This window comes from Lathamus discolor, chromosome 4 (genome assembly GCF_037157495.1).
Source record: "Lathamus discolor isolate bLatDis1 chromosome 4, bLatDis1.hap1, whole genome shotgun sequence".
NCBI classification, from domain to species: Eukaryota; Metazoa; Chordata; class Aves; order Psittaciformes; family Psittacidae; genus Lathamus; species Lathamus discolor.
This window is the reverse complement of record NC_088887.1, coordinates 78,166,671-78,179,677: the sequence shown is the minus strand read 5'-3', so window position 1 is coordinate 78,179,677 and position 13,007 is coordinate 78,166,671.

The window sequence follows — 13,007 nt, the reverse complement described above, 5'->3', positions numbered from 1 at the left end:
GACCGACACTGGAGCAGTTAATGAAGAACTGCAGCTCTTGGGAAGGCCTCATGTTGGAGACATTTGTGGAGGACTGTCTCCTGCGGGAGGGACCCCACACTAAAGCATGGCAAGAGTGTGAGAAGAAAGTAGCAGCAGAGACAATGTGTGATGAAGTGACTGCAACTGCCGCTCCTAATCCCCCTACACAGCTTGGGGGAGGAGGTAGAGAAAATCAGGCATAAAGTAAAGCCCAAGTAGAATGGATGTTGTCCTGGATTCAGCTAGGATAGAGTTATTTTTCTTCTTTGTGACTGGTACAGTGCTGTGTTTTGGCTTTAATCTGAGAACAATGCTGATAATACACCAGTGGTTTAGTTGTTCCTGAGTAGCACTTAACCCTAATGAACTTTTCAGTCTCATGCTCTGCCAGTGAAGAGGGGCACAGGAAGCCAGGAGGAAGCAGAGACAGGACACCTGACCCAAACTAGCCAAAAGGGTATTCCACACCATAGCACATCATGCCCAGTATATAAACTGAGGGGAGTTACCCGGAAGGCCCAGATCACTGCTTAGTTCAGGCTTGGGAGATGGTTGATCTGTTGGCAGATGGTGAACAATTGAATTGTATTATCACTTGTGTTTTCTGAATTTTTGTTTCTTTTTTGTTGTTTCCTAGAAGTAGTATTAGTATTGTCATTGGTATTATTTCAAACATCATTACATCTTACTTTCTTACTTTATTAAACTGTTCTTACCTCAAACCCACATGTTCTACATTCTTTCAATTCTCCTTCCTGTCATGCCCTGGGGCAGGAAGGGAAAGGGTGTGAGCAAATGGCTGTGTGGTACTTAGTTGCCAGCTGGGCTTAAGCCATGATTCTCATTAAGTCAGATTCACTCCGACTTCTGATTGGAAATAAATTAAACTGATTTCCCAAACTGGAGTCTGTTTTGCCCAGGACAGTAATTGTTGAGTGATCTCTCCCTGTCCTTACCTAAACCCATGAGCCTTTTGTTATATTTTCTTCTCCCTGTCTAGCTGAGGAGGGGGAATGATAGAGCAGTTTGGTGGGCACCTGGCATTTAGTCAAGGTCAAGCCACTGCAAATGGCAACATTTTCTACTGCAGATATTTCTCCGGGTTCTCTCTCTTGTCCCTGACTGAGTCCTTTTCTAAGAATGCATGGTCAAATATCCAGCAAGGGAAAGTGCATTGCTATGCTTCATAGTTATTTGAACTGTTCTTCCTATAATGATTCTTTCATGACTTTGAATTGTATTATTTCTGTTTTATCTCCTTCTGCCATTTTTCTTTATGTGCTTAAGTGTTCATGATGCTGTGAATACTTTTGCTGCTTCTACCATGAATATTGAAGAATTTCCCATAAAAGCAGGTAGATCATATCTTTTCTGAGGCCCAGAGCTGATCACAAGTTTTATGCTGACATTTTTTTAGCATGGCTAGGCTAAGTTTTTGTTGCTTTCTGAATACTGGAAGAGCCGAGGACTTAGGATGATCCTGCCACTTCTGTCTGCTAAGTTCTTCCAATAGCTATGAAGGTCGGCTGAAATGAAAGGGAATATTATATACTGTCTGAAGTAAATTTTGTCTTCTTTCTATGAATTCAAGCAGCAGAATGTAGATATGCTGAAATGTGCAAAAATGTGCTGTATGTTATTAGGAGCCTTCTTTGCCATCTCTGAAATGTAGAGCACAATTCAGAGTAACTAGACCTTACCCTCATTAAGACTTATGATAATTAATTAAAGAAGTAATTCAGTTTTTCCAATTGAAGTAAACCAATATTTTAATTTTGGTTTATTGTAGTCTTGACATAATTTACTTGGGACCAGCAGTTTAAAATTTTTGGGGTGTATCAATTCCAATATACCCAAATAAATTGTCTAGCAATTTCTGCAGGTATTTGGAGGGAAGGGAAAATTGAAAGTCCTCAGAAAAGAAATCAATCTTCAGTGGATATAATGGATGAAAAACATCCATAATATAATAAAATAGCTTAAAAGCTCTCTTCCATCTGAATGTCGTTGTCCTGGGTTTACCAGTAGCCATTTTTCTCCTTCTTAGTAGCTGGTGCTAGCTCTGTGTTTTGACTTCCAGCCTGGGAACAGAGCTGATAACACCGATTGTTTTTAATCGTTGCTAAGTAATGTTTACCCTGACTAAGGACTTTGTGAGTCTCATGCTCTGCCACGGAGGAGGGGAGGCCGGGAGGAAGCAGAGACAGGACACCTGACCCAAGCTAGCCAAAGAGGTATTCCATACCACAGCACAGCATGCCCAGGGAAGTAACTGGGAATTACCCGGAAGGGCACGGTCTCTCTTCGGGGGGGTCAAACTCTTTCGGCGGTGGTATCGTATTCTCTTCTCTTGTTATTTTCTCTTATAATTATTATCATTGGTGGTAGCAGTAGTGATTTGTGTTATGCCTTCTTATCTCAACCTGTTCTTATCTCAACCCATGGGAGTTACATTCTCTCGATTCTCCTCCCCATCCCTCCGGGAGCAGGGAGGGTTGGGGGGAGGGGGGGGAGGAAAGAAAGAGGGAGAAAAAAAAAGGGGGGGGGGAAGTGAGTGAATGAGCTTTGTAGTTGGGTTTAAACCATGACAGTTGTCTATTGATTTTTTAAGTTCTGTCTCTAATTGTAATCAAGGAAAACCTATTTCTGATTGACTAAAACCTGATGAACATAAGCTGTTATTCAGGAATGAAATATGAGCTATTCCCTTTTTTTCTTGTGAAATTTTGTCAGATTCAGGACATCATTTTATGGATTTCATGGTTAATTCACCATACATTTCTGGTATGGATATAGAAAGTAAAATTCTTTTCAAATCAAATGGCAACATGAATGCATTATAACAGATACAATCACCTTGCATTCTGATGGAATAAAATAGACTTTAAAGGGAAGAAAGTGTTGTAATAAGGTTTAGTTAGGAAAATCAAAAATTGTTGGAAAGACACACAAATAAAGCATCTTCTTGTCTGTGGCAAAATGCTTCAGCATTACTTATTATAATGTTAATGACATGAATTTGTGGTATATAGCTAATACTGCATATACAGTGCTAGTACCAAGTTATGTTTAGCCTATGACCTTGGACTCCTCTTTACATAATTGGCAGAGTAAATAACGTGCAGTAAGTTTAAAGCAAAGAATGCTTATCATCTTCAGTGTTAATAGCAAAAAAGCACTTGCACAACTTACAACATGCAGTGGTGTTGAATCACAGTGTGAAATAAGCAAAAATTAGTTATCAGTAACAGCATGCATATTTAAAAAGCCATAGTCTGAGACTCTGTAGTGATTACTATGTTGAGATAATATAGCAAAATGCATTAATATAGCATTACTTAAATGAAATTTCACATTTTACAGGCTCCTGAAAGCATTCTCTCTCTTTTATAACTTGTTTGCAGAGGTTGCGTGAAAATCATCTTCTACTTATATGTTTTTAAAATAGAATTGCAAATATTTCTAAGAGCAAATCTAGATGAAAATTTGAGAAAAAATTATTTAATTTTATCACTTACTTCACTTAATATCTGAGTGCATTAATATAAATAGCAAGATACACAATACATGTAGGGAGTATACACACATTTAAAAATGTATGTGTTGAATATAGACATGCATGTATGTGTATGGTTTTCTGGAGTGTACGTTATGCCAGGACTGCAGGCAAGACTGTTTTAAACATTTTCACCTCTCTGAAGCACAGCTTGACATCCTCCAATCAATCAAGAGTAATCTTTGAAAAAGAACTAGAGTTAAGATAAGAAGAAATTATACTGCAGGAAAGTGTTTTATTACTTTTTTCTCGATGTGCTGCTGCCCCTCAGTTGTTGCTATAGAAATCCTGCAGACAAGGAGAATATCAGGGCTTTATAGATAGGAAGTTCACTTAAGCCTATCAGTGATCTGCCCATTTAGACTTATCACGGTCGCCTCCATGTCATTATGTAAAAAGAGGCAACAATGAGAGTGCTGCCACATAAAAGTTTAAGAATCCATTGCTTTCCTTTATGTCCACAAGGAAACGTGCCCAGTGTCCAGACACAATAGAATTTCTAATCAAACTCTTAAGTAGATTATATAGCTCACTGAACCTGACTGAGCTATGGTGTCCTTCTCTTCTTCCTCTGACACTCTAAATCCCTACTGCTTTCTTAACAGCCACATGGCACACACTGTAGCTATCTCTGAAACTTACCCATTTTATTTGACACAAAGACCTTCTTTCTTTCTCGTGTACACTCTTCTATTTTTCTTGCTATTAATTTTTCTTTTTTTTCATTCAGGTTTTTCCCTACATCAACAAAATTCCTAAATAAATCAGGAAAATTAATATTTTGGGTTGATGTGATCCTTTAGATGTAGGAGGGGAAAAAAGCCTACATGAAAAAAGAAGTTTACATTCATCTAGGAGAAAACATTGCCTAGGAAGCCTTTTTCATTTTATATACAAAATTGCAGGGTATGCATAAGTTTGCAGTGATAATCCCTTGTTAGAATGTCAATTTCTAAATACAGCACTTCTAGCAAAGTTATACAAAAACACTAATATAAATTTTTAGGTGTGAAAAAAACATATTCTTTTGACATAATATAATAATAATATGGCATTCTTATTGACCTCTCCCTGGATTATCCCTATGCCATTCTGGTAGCAGTTTGGTCATGCTAGGTAGTGCTGGAAACATACAATCTTTTTCACAAATTATTAATTTTTATTCTTAAACAGTAAGAGATTTTGTTTTTCTTTTTTTGATGGAATTTTCCTCTATTTTTTTGGTGGGCAGAGCTGTGGCAAGCATCGTGGATTTTCATGATTATGCTTATTTCTTTGAAATAGTTCCGTTTTATTGTACAGTTTAATCCTGAAAAATATGAACTGGCTAGGAACCTGGGTTCCAGTTGGAACCAGTAGTAAAACAAGTGTGTTGTAAGACATTGGGCAACAAAAAAAGGATATGCTTAATGTCAGTACACCTGCCAATCACTGTCAGAAATGAACAGTAAATTAATAATTTCCATAGATCTTCAGGTCCAATTTATGCTATTTTATATATGGATCTGTCAAGCAGGACTATTTCAAGCATTCAGTATTAAACAGGAATAAATAATCCTTCTAGTTTGGTTTGAGGTTTTTTGTTTGTTTTGTTGTGTTTTTTTTAGTTATTATATAATTCCTGTGATCAGTGGGACAGCAGCAGCAGTAGTCAGAAGACCCTGGAGTGTTTTAAAATTCTGTAAATTCTTTTGACAGTGCCCAATGGCAGATATATAAAGTAGTATAGGAAATAGGGCATGTATTGTATAAATCCTCCCTGGGATATGATTTCAAAAACAATCTATGATTAAATTTTGCCAAGCTACACGTGTGCCCAAGCCACCATGTATATTATATATATACATTATGTATATTATATATATTATATTGGCTAGGGATGTTAAGGATAACAGGAAGGGATTCTATAGGTATATAGCGAATAAAAACCAGACTAGGGACAACGCAGGCCCCCTCCGGAAGTTATCAGGAGAATTGGCTACACAGGATTTGGAGAAGGCTGAGGTTTTGAATGACTTTGCCTCGATCTTCACTGGCAAATGCTCTGACCACACCACCCAGTTCTTGGAAGGCAGATGCGGGGACTGAGAGAATGAAGACCTTGGGCTCACTGTAGGAGAGGATCTGGTTCAAGACCATCTTCAAAACATAAACATACACAAGTCCGTGGGACCTGATGAAATCCATCCACAGGTCCTGAAGGAGCTGGCAAATGAAGTTGCTAAGCCACTGGCCATCATATTTGAAAAGTCATGGCAGTCAGGTGAAGTTCCCAATGACTGGAAAAAGGGAAATATAACCCCCATTTTCAAGAAGGGGAAAATGGAAGACCCAGGAAACTACAGACCAGTCAGTCTGACCTCTGTGCCTGGCAAAATCTTGGGGCAGATTCTCATGGAAGGCGTGCTAAGGCACATGAAAAACAACAAGGTGCTTGGTGACAGCCAGCATGGCTTCACTAAGGGGAAATCCTGCCTGACCAATTTGGTGGCCTTCTATGATGGGGCTACGGAACTGATGGACAGGGGTAAAGCAGTTGATGTCACCTACCTGGACTTGTGCAAAGTGTTCAACACTGTCCCACATGACATACTTGTCTCTAATTTGAAGAGACATTGATTTGACAGGTGGAGCATTCTGTGGATAAAGAACTGGCTGGATGGCTGCACACAAAGAGTTGTGGTCAATGGTTCAATGTCCAGCTGGAGACCAGTAATGAGTGGTGTCCCTCAGGGATCAGTGTTGGGAATGGACTTGTTCAACATCTTTGCCAACCATATCCTGGGCTGCATCAGAAGGAGCATGACCAGCAGGTCAAAGGAGGTGATCCTGCCCCTCTACTCTGCTCTCCTGAGACCTCACCTGGAGTATTGTGTGCAGTTCTGGTGTCCTCAACATAAAAAGGACATGGAACTGTTGGAACAAGTCCAGAGGAGGGCCACGAGGATGATCAGGGGACTGGAGCACCTCCCGTATGAAGACAGGCTGAGGAAGTTGGGGCTGTTCAGCCTGGAGAAGAGAAGGCTGCGTGGAGACCTCATAGCAGCCTTCCAGTGTCTGAAGGAGGCCTATAGGGATGCTGGGGAGGGACTGTTCATTAAGGACTGTAGTGACAGGACAAGGGGTAACGGGTTAAAACAAAGAGGGGAAGTTTACATTGGATATAAAGAGGAAGTTCTTTCCTGTTATGGTGGTGATGCACTGGAATGGGTTGCCCAGGGGGGCTGTGGATGTTCCATCCCTGGCAGTGTTCAAGGCCAGTTTGGATGAGGCCTTGGGTGAGATGGTTTAGTGTGAGGTGTCCCTGCCCATGGCAGGGGGGTTGGACCTAAATGATCTTAAGGTCCTTTCCAACCTGAACTATTCTATGATTCTATATTCCTATATCATATAATCCTAGCAAATACGCAAAAATACTGCTGTGTTCTTGCTGAAAACAGTCAATCCGTTGTTTGTTAATTTCATTAGGTATTAAATATTATTTGGATAATGAGAATCACTGAATAATCACTATTCAACTTCTCCATGTATTCATGATTTTAAGTATCTCTACTGAAGTCTTCCTGACTAGCTTACTTTCATAAGTTGAAGTGCTTAGTACAGTTAACTTCCCATCCATTGAAGTAGGAAGTACTTTCAAATATAGCAATCTCTTCTGCTTCCATTAAGGTCTTTTTCAGATGAAGATACAGTTCAAAAGAACTGTGCATACAGCTGAAATTGCTTGCAAACCATACCTTAAATGGGAATAAATAGCATTTCTAATTTATTTACTTTTTTGTCAATTTTTTTTTTTTTTTTGTAAAGTTATATCTTTTGCACTCTGATGCTGAACACTGAGTTAAAATTTTTAGAGGACTGTCAGCAGTAATTTCAGGATCACTTTCATGAGAAGTAAGAGCTAACTCTCAGTCATATTTTCCTCAGGCATATTACCTTGCACTTATCAACACTGAATTTCATCTGCTGTTCCATCAGCTACTCATGTTGCATTTTCAAAGAGTAAGTTAAAAAAAGCCCCTAACATATATTCTTGGGTGAAGCAGTTTGTTGTTTGGGTTTTTTTGACCCTTTTGCTCTTGGATCTCTTTATTTGTGCTATTGTTTTTATGCAAGTGGATTTTGGTGACTGTCTCATAATCAGTCCCACATCAATGTCAAGTCTATGCTCCTGGACAAGTAGGGAGTAAGGAAGATGAGGAAAAAGATGAAGTTTCTCTGATCAGTAAGAGAGCAGCAGCAGTCACAAGACTCTGGATCATTTTAAAATTATGTAAAAAGTGGGGGACTTTATTTATAGGACTTGGAGGGCAAGAAAGATGAGGTTCATGAACACAGAAACTTAAAGGCAGGAATATAGATAGGGTTGCACAGTGGTACTGTGTAGTCAAGGATGGAGGAGAAACATGACAAAATCCACAGTGCTGGGGAGTTGAGAGGGAGTGTAATGTGGTGGCAAAACGAAGAGATTGCTTGGAGCAGAACAGAACTCACATACTTGAAATGCTGTGAGTGATGTACTCGGGAAGTTTGGGATTTTGAGGACAGGAAGGGAATATCAGCTATGCAGGACCTTTCCTTTGGGAAGTGCTGTAGAGCATGGGATTGTGAGAGCTCAGCTCAGGGGTGGCAGGAAGAAAAAAAAAACTGGAGCTCTGAGATGATCCAGAGCAGCCTCAGAATGAATACCTTGCTATGACGTGTCAAAGGGATCTATCTCTCTGTATCTCTTCTGATAGAAATGTCATATATCACACTGCTGGAAAACACCCTGAATTACAAACCATAACCTTTCTTCATTTCCTACCTTTCAAATGGTGTTTATAAAAGGAATTGTGTCATATTTATACATCAATCTCTCTCTAAAGACTTCACAAGCACTCATACAGATAATTTATCCATAAAATGTCCATAAATAAAGAAACTTTTATTTTTTCATTTCACAAATTGGTAAATGAAGAAAACTAAATTACTTGCTTGTGGTCAGAAAGAAAATGTGTCAGTGTGAGACTTACTAAGATGTTTTATGTCTCAGTTTCACACACCAAATAATGTAATTAAAGAAAATGCATAGGTCAGAAAAAAAAGAAAAAAAAAAAAAAAACCCAGATGGAAAATAATTGACAAACTGGTAAACTAAGCCAGGAATGCAGGAGTGTTAATAGGAAATAGTCATCCTCATTCTCCAAAAAACATACATGAAAATTAAAGGTAGGCTTATGTCACAGAATCTCAATAGAAGGTAAGATTACTTACTGAACTAGGAAGGCTTACTGTCCGGTGCTTCGTTTTAAGTAACATTATGATTCTATTCTTCTCTGGGAAATGTAAATCTTTCATCAAATCAGCAGAAAAAAAACCCAAAGCTAGCTTTTTTGAGTTTGTTAAAAAATTTGTGGTTTGGAGACCTTTAGAATTTCCACAAATATTTTACAAAAGCAGTCCTAAGGTTTACTTAAACATAAAAATAATATCATCCTACTCTTCATTTTTTGCAACACTGCAGTGTTAATTTATTGGTTTGTTTTATTACCAACCTATTTTAGAAAAATAGATAGAAACCTTGTTTAGGAACTAAACTTTATCTTGCTTTTCTTTCCTGATGGGGGTAGACTACTGTTTTATGTTCCTTTTCCCTTCTCAGAAAAATACTAGGAGTTTGGAGTTTTGGCTCTACATTACAAAATATAGCACTAAGCTTAAATAGCTAAAAACATAACAAAATGTCTGTGGAAGTTAAAACTCTGAAAAGTTCATAAGTTTCAGAAGACTCGGTTCTTTCAAAAAGGCAGTTAGATCTGCAGCATTTGGGGACGAGGATGAACAGTTGTATTTAATAAAAGAAAGAGACGGAGAGCCTGAGCAAGAAAGATCATTTTTTGACAAGTGATAAGCTTCTGAGTTTTCATGAACTAGCCAGATGGGGTTTTCTTAAATTTTTACAGTAGTTTGGTCTTGAAGATTAGAGAACTGGAGGGTGACTGACCCTGACTGTTGGCTGGCATTATTAAGGAAGTGACACACTCCTGCTGGGGAGCACGATGCACTGTATCACTGTCTTGGCTTGTATGTCACTGTGCCTAAAAGTGTCAAGGACCCCAAACCAAAGGAAAAAAGATAAGACAAGATTCTCTATTTGTATAGGGTGATAAAACATCCTGGCCAATCCCCCAGATGCTCTTAACTGGCATAATCTCATCAAACTGGTTTACATCAGCCAAGTATCTGAATATTCAGTTTTAAAAACTGAGCTGGAAAGGGTTCCCATTTTAAAGCATTAATGTGAAAAACTATGTAAAGAAAATTTAAATAAAAAAAAAAGCCTTAGTTGCACAAGCAACTCACTTGAGCTACATTTTTCTGGTTGAGAATATTTGTTTTAAAAATTTGTTTTGGATTTAACTGGCTTCAGATCTTCTGGTGGGCTTTTCGGGAAGGAAAGAAGGAAACTGAGGGTGGATTTAATTTTTCCTCAGTGCTACTCAGAATACCGTGGAATATGGAGTACCCACTGAGTTGAAAATTTTGCCAGAATGTATCTGAGATTGTACAGTCAGAGTAATTTGACATCTGTGAGCATTTTCGTGAGTCATTTATTAAAAGCATTTTAAAATGTGTTTTCCTTCTAATCTACCTTACTTGTGTCATTATCTGTTCTCTGCAATGCACTCATTAGAAAGGGATCTAAAAAAAACCACAGTGAAACACCAGAGTTCCAGTGTTGATCAAGAAGCAAGAGCAACGCATACTCTGAAACACTGCTGTCTGATTAGAATGATTGCCTTAGTGATTTACTTGTAACTTTATTTGTGAATATGCCACAATAAAAATCTCTTATATCCAGGGGAAGTTTAATCCCAGTGAAGGACTTCAGCTCCAACTTCATCAATATTACAGGTGACAACATGATTTTCTTAGACATTAATTAGGATGAAAAGCAGAATGATTGAAATCAGACAACAGGATAAACCAAAGATTTTGCAGCATGCGAATGATGTGAAAAATATTTAAGCATGACAAAATAATGCAAGTGAAAATATTAAATACTTCCTTTGGTTCTAAAGTAGGGCCAACTGCAGTTTTGTCTCTTTTTTTTCCAGTTCTTTCTTTTTTATTACAGTTGGACAATATCAACACATTACAAAAACTTCAGACTACCATAATAGGCAAAATTGTAATTTTTTCATTTCAACTTTCATTCTAAAGCTAATTTAGATGAGTCAGACTGGATTATACTTCACCCAATGCCCCTGTTTTCAGCATGGTTTTTTATGTTGGGGCTGCCTGCCGTTGGCTGTGCTAGGGCACACATCACCTCAGCCTGGTGTGGGCGCTCACAGCCAGTGTCTGAAGCTGGTGTCCCCCTGATGCCTGCAGCTTTGCAACCCCAGGGCACTGGTGTGGCCACAGCTGTTTGGAGCCGGTTGGAGCTGGTTTCCCATCCCTGTGTTCACATGACTGTCAGCACTCATCAAGAGCTGCCACTGTCCAGACTGGGGTTACAGCATGACAGACTCCAGCCTGATTGGCTGGTACTTGCGAGATGCCCAGGGCTGGAGCTGCCCCAGTGTCCCCCAACTTCCCCACTCTCTGGCAAGGCCCTGCCCTGACACCCCTTGAGGAGCCCCCTAAACTTCTGTCCTCTGGGGGGCAGCCAGCCCAGGCTGCACCCTGACAACGTGCTTCGCTGTGACCATCATATTTTTGCTGATGAGGACTGCACAGCACTAATTGGTCTAGGCCACTCCCTTACCCACCCACATTATGCCTAAGGAAGATGGAAGTGTTTACCTTGGAACCCATAGGGACAATGGAAAAGCAAGCATAACACCAAAGAACACCAGAGAAAGGGGACAGATATTTGGAATTTATTGTGTAATAGTTTGAAATGTATTGTTAATAAGACCTTTCTGTATTAATTAGGTAGTTGGGACCATTAGACTGCCAAAATATTAACTGCACAACAGTGATTTCTTAGCTTTGAGAGTACAGTGTGTTCCTTTTTGTCCATAAGAAGATTCTGATGTAACTACAGTAATATAAAAAGACCTATAAAGATTGTAAGAAATATTTTGGCAAAAAATGTCAAATTAGACTTTTTCACTATCCATCCTTTGAACAAAGCCCTCTTTCTTTCCAGTGTTTCATTGAGCTTCTTTGTAAAAACAGAGTATTCTACTTGTTTTCCCAGGTAACCAAAAATCTTCAAAGAAGAAGAAACTTTTCCAGAAGCTAATTTTGAGCTGAATGTTTATAGAAAGATTAATACTTTATTACCGAAGAGAAATCTGATCCTTCAGATGCACGAGCAGTCATACTGAAATCACTCAAAAGACAGCTGAAGCACATGGAGGAAATCAGTGAACCCTGTACACACAACGTAGAGTTACCAAGTTTGAGAAGACTGCTCAGAAAGAGTGGAATCTAGGAGGAAGGGTAAGATCGGGCTGCATTTCTCAGGAATTGTATTTTAAAAAAGAAGCTGCCTCCAGCACAGTTTGGTAAACTTAAAAAACATTAGTATACTTCTAAAATGTTTACAGTTCTCAGGCTAGGTGTGTGGTGATGTACGGTGGAGAATAAATCTGTGTCAGTCTTCAAATTAGTCGAGTAGCAAAATTTTATCCTGAAATTCCAAGGAAACCAAAAGAGACTTTTTTCCTAGACTGTTTTGTTTTCTAATGAGAATTGTCTACTGCACTTCTACTGTAGTAAAATGTACAAGAAAAGCTCAAGTATAACAGTAATTTATTTCCTTCATAAGTTTGCTTGCCTGTTTTTCTCTTTTGCCTCACAAGTCCCTTTCTCACTGAATAGAACATTACCAGTTCCTTTTATTTCAAACAATGGGATAATACATACATGGATTAAGGTTTTTTGAACTGGTCAACATTAATGTGTCATTCTCTTATCACTGCCAAAAATGATTCAGAGTCCATGATTCACTGGAGTAGGAAGCAGAAAATTCATGAGCCTAAGTTGTTTTATTTAATCTTCTAAAACCTTAGTATTCTGGGTGAATGAGAATAGAGAAGGGCATGATCATTTTTAGTTAACATATGCATGGCATCAAATTACTCCCAGAAGGATATTGCTGCTACCTGAACCTTTTCCTTAGCACCCTCTTAAGTGATAGACCTCACAGAAAGGTTATATATTCATTGTATTTTACTGCCAAGCATAAACTTTAACATATTATTCTGACATTTCATCATAGAAGTTGACATAGATACATTGCTCCTCATAAAGTTGCAGTTACATTTCATATATTTTTATGCTAAAAAGAAAACAGCATTCATCCTGCCAAGATTTCTCATTAAAAGTTTAAAAAAATTAGAAATACTTGTTACTAATTAGATAATTAGGAAGTAGATTAGAAACCTCTAAAGAGAAATGCACTTAAGCCAAGCAGTATTTTACAATGTATCTG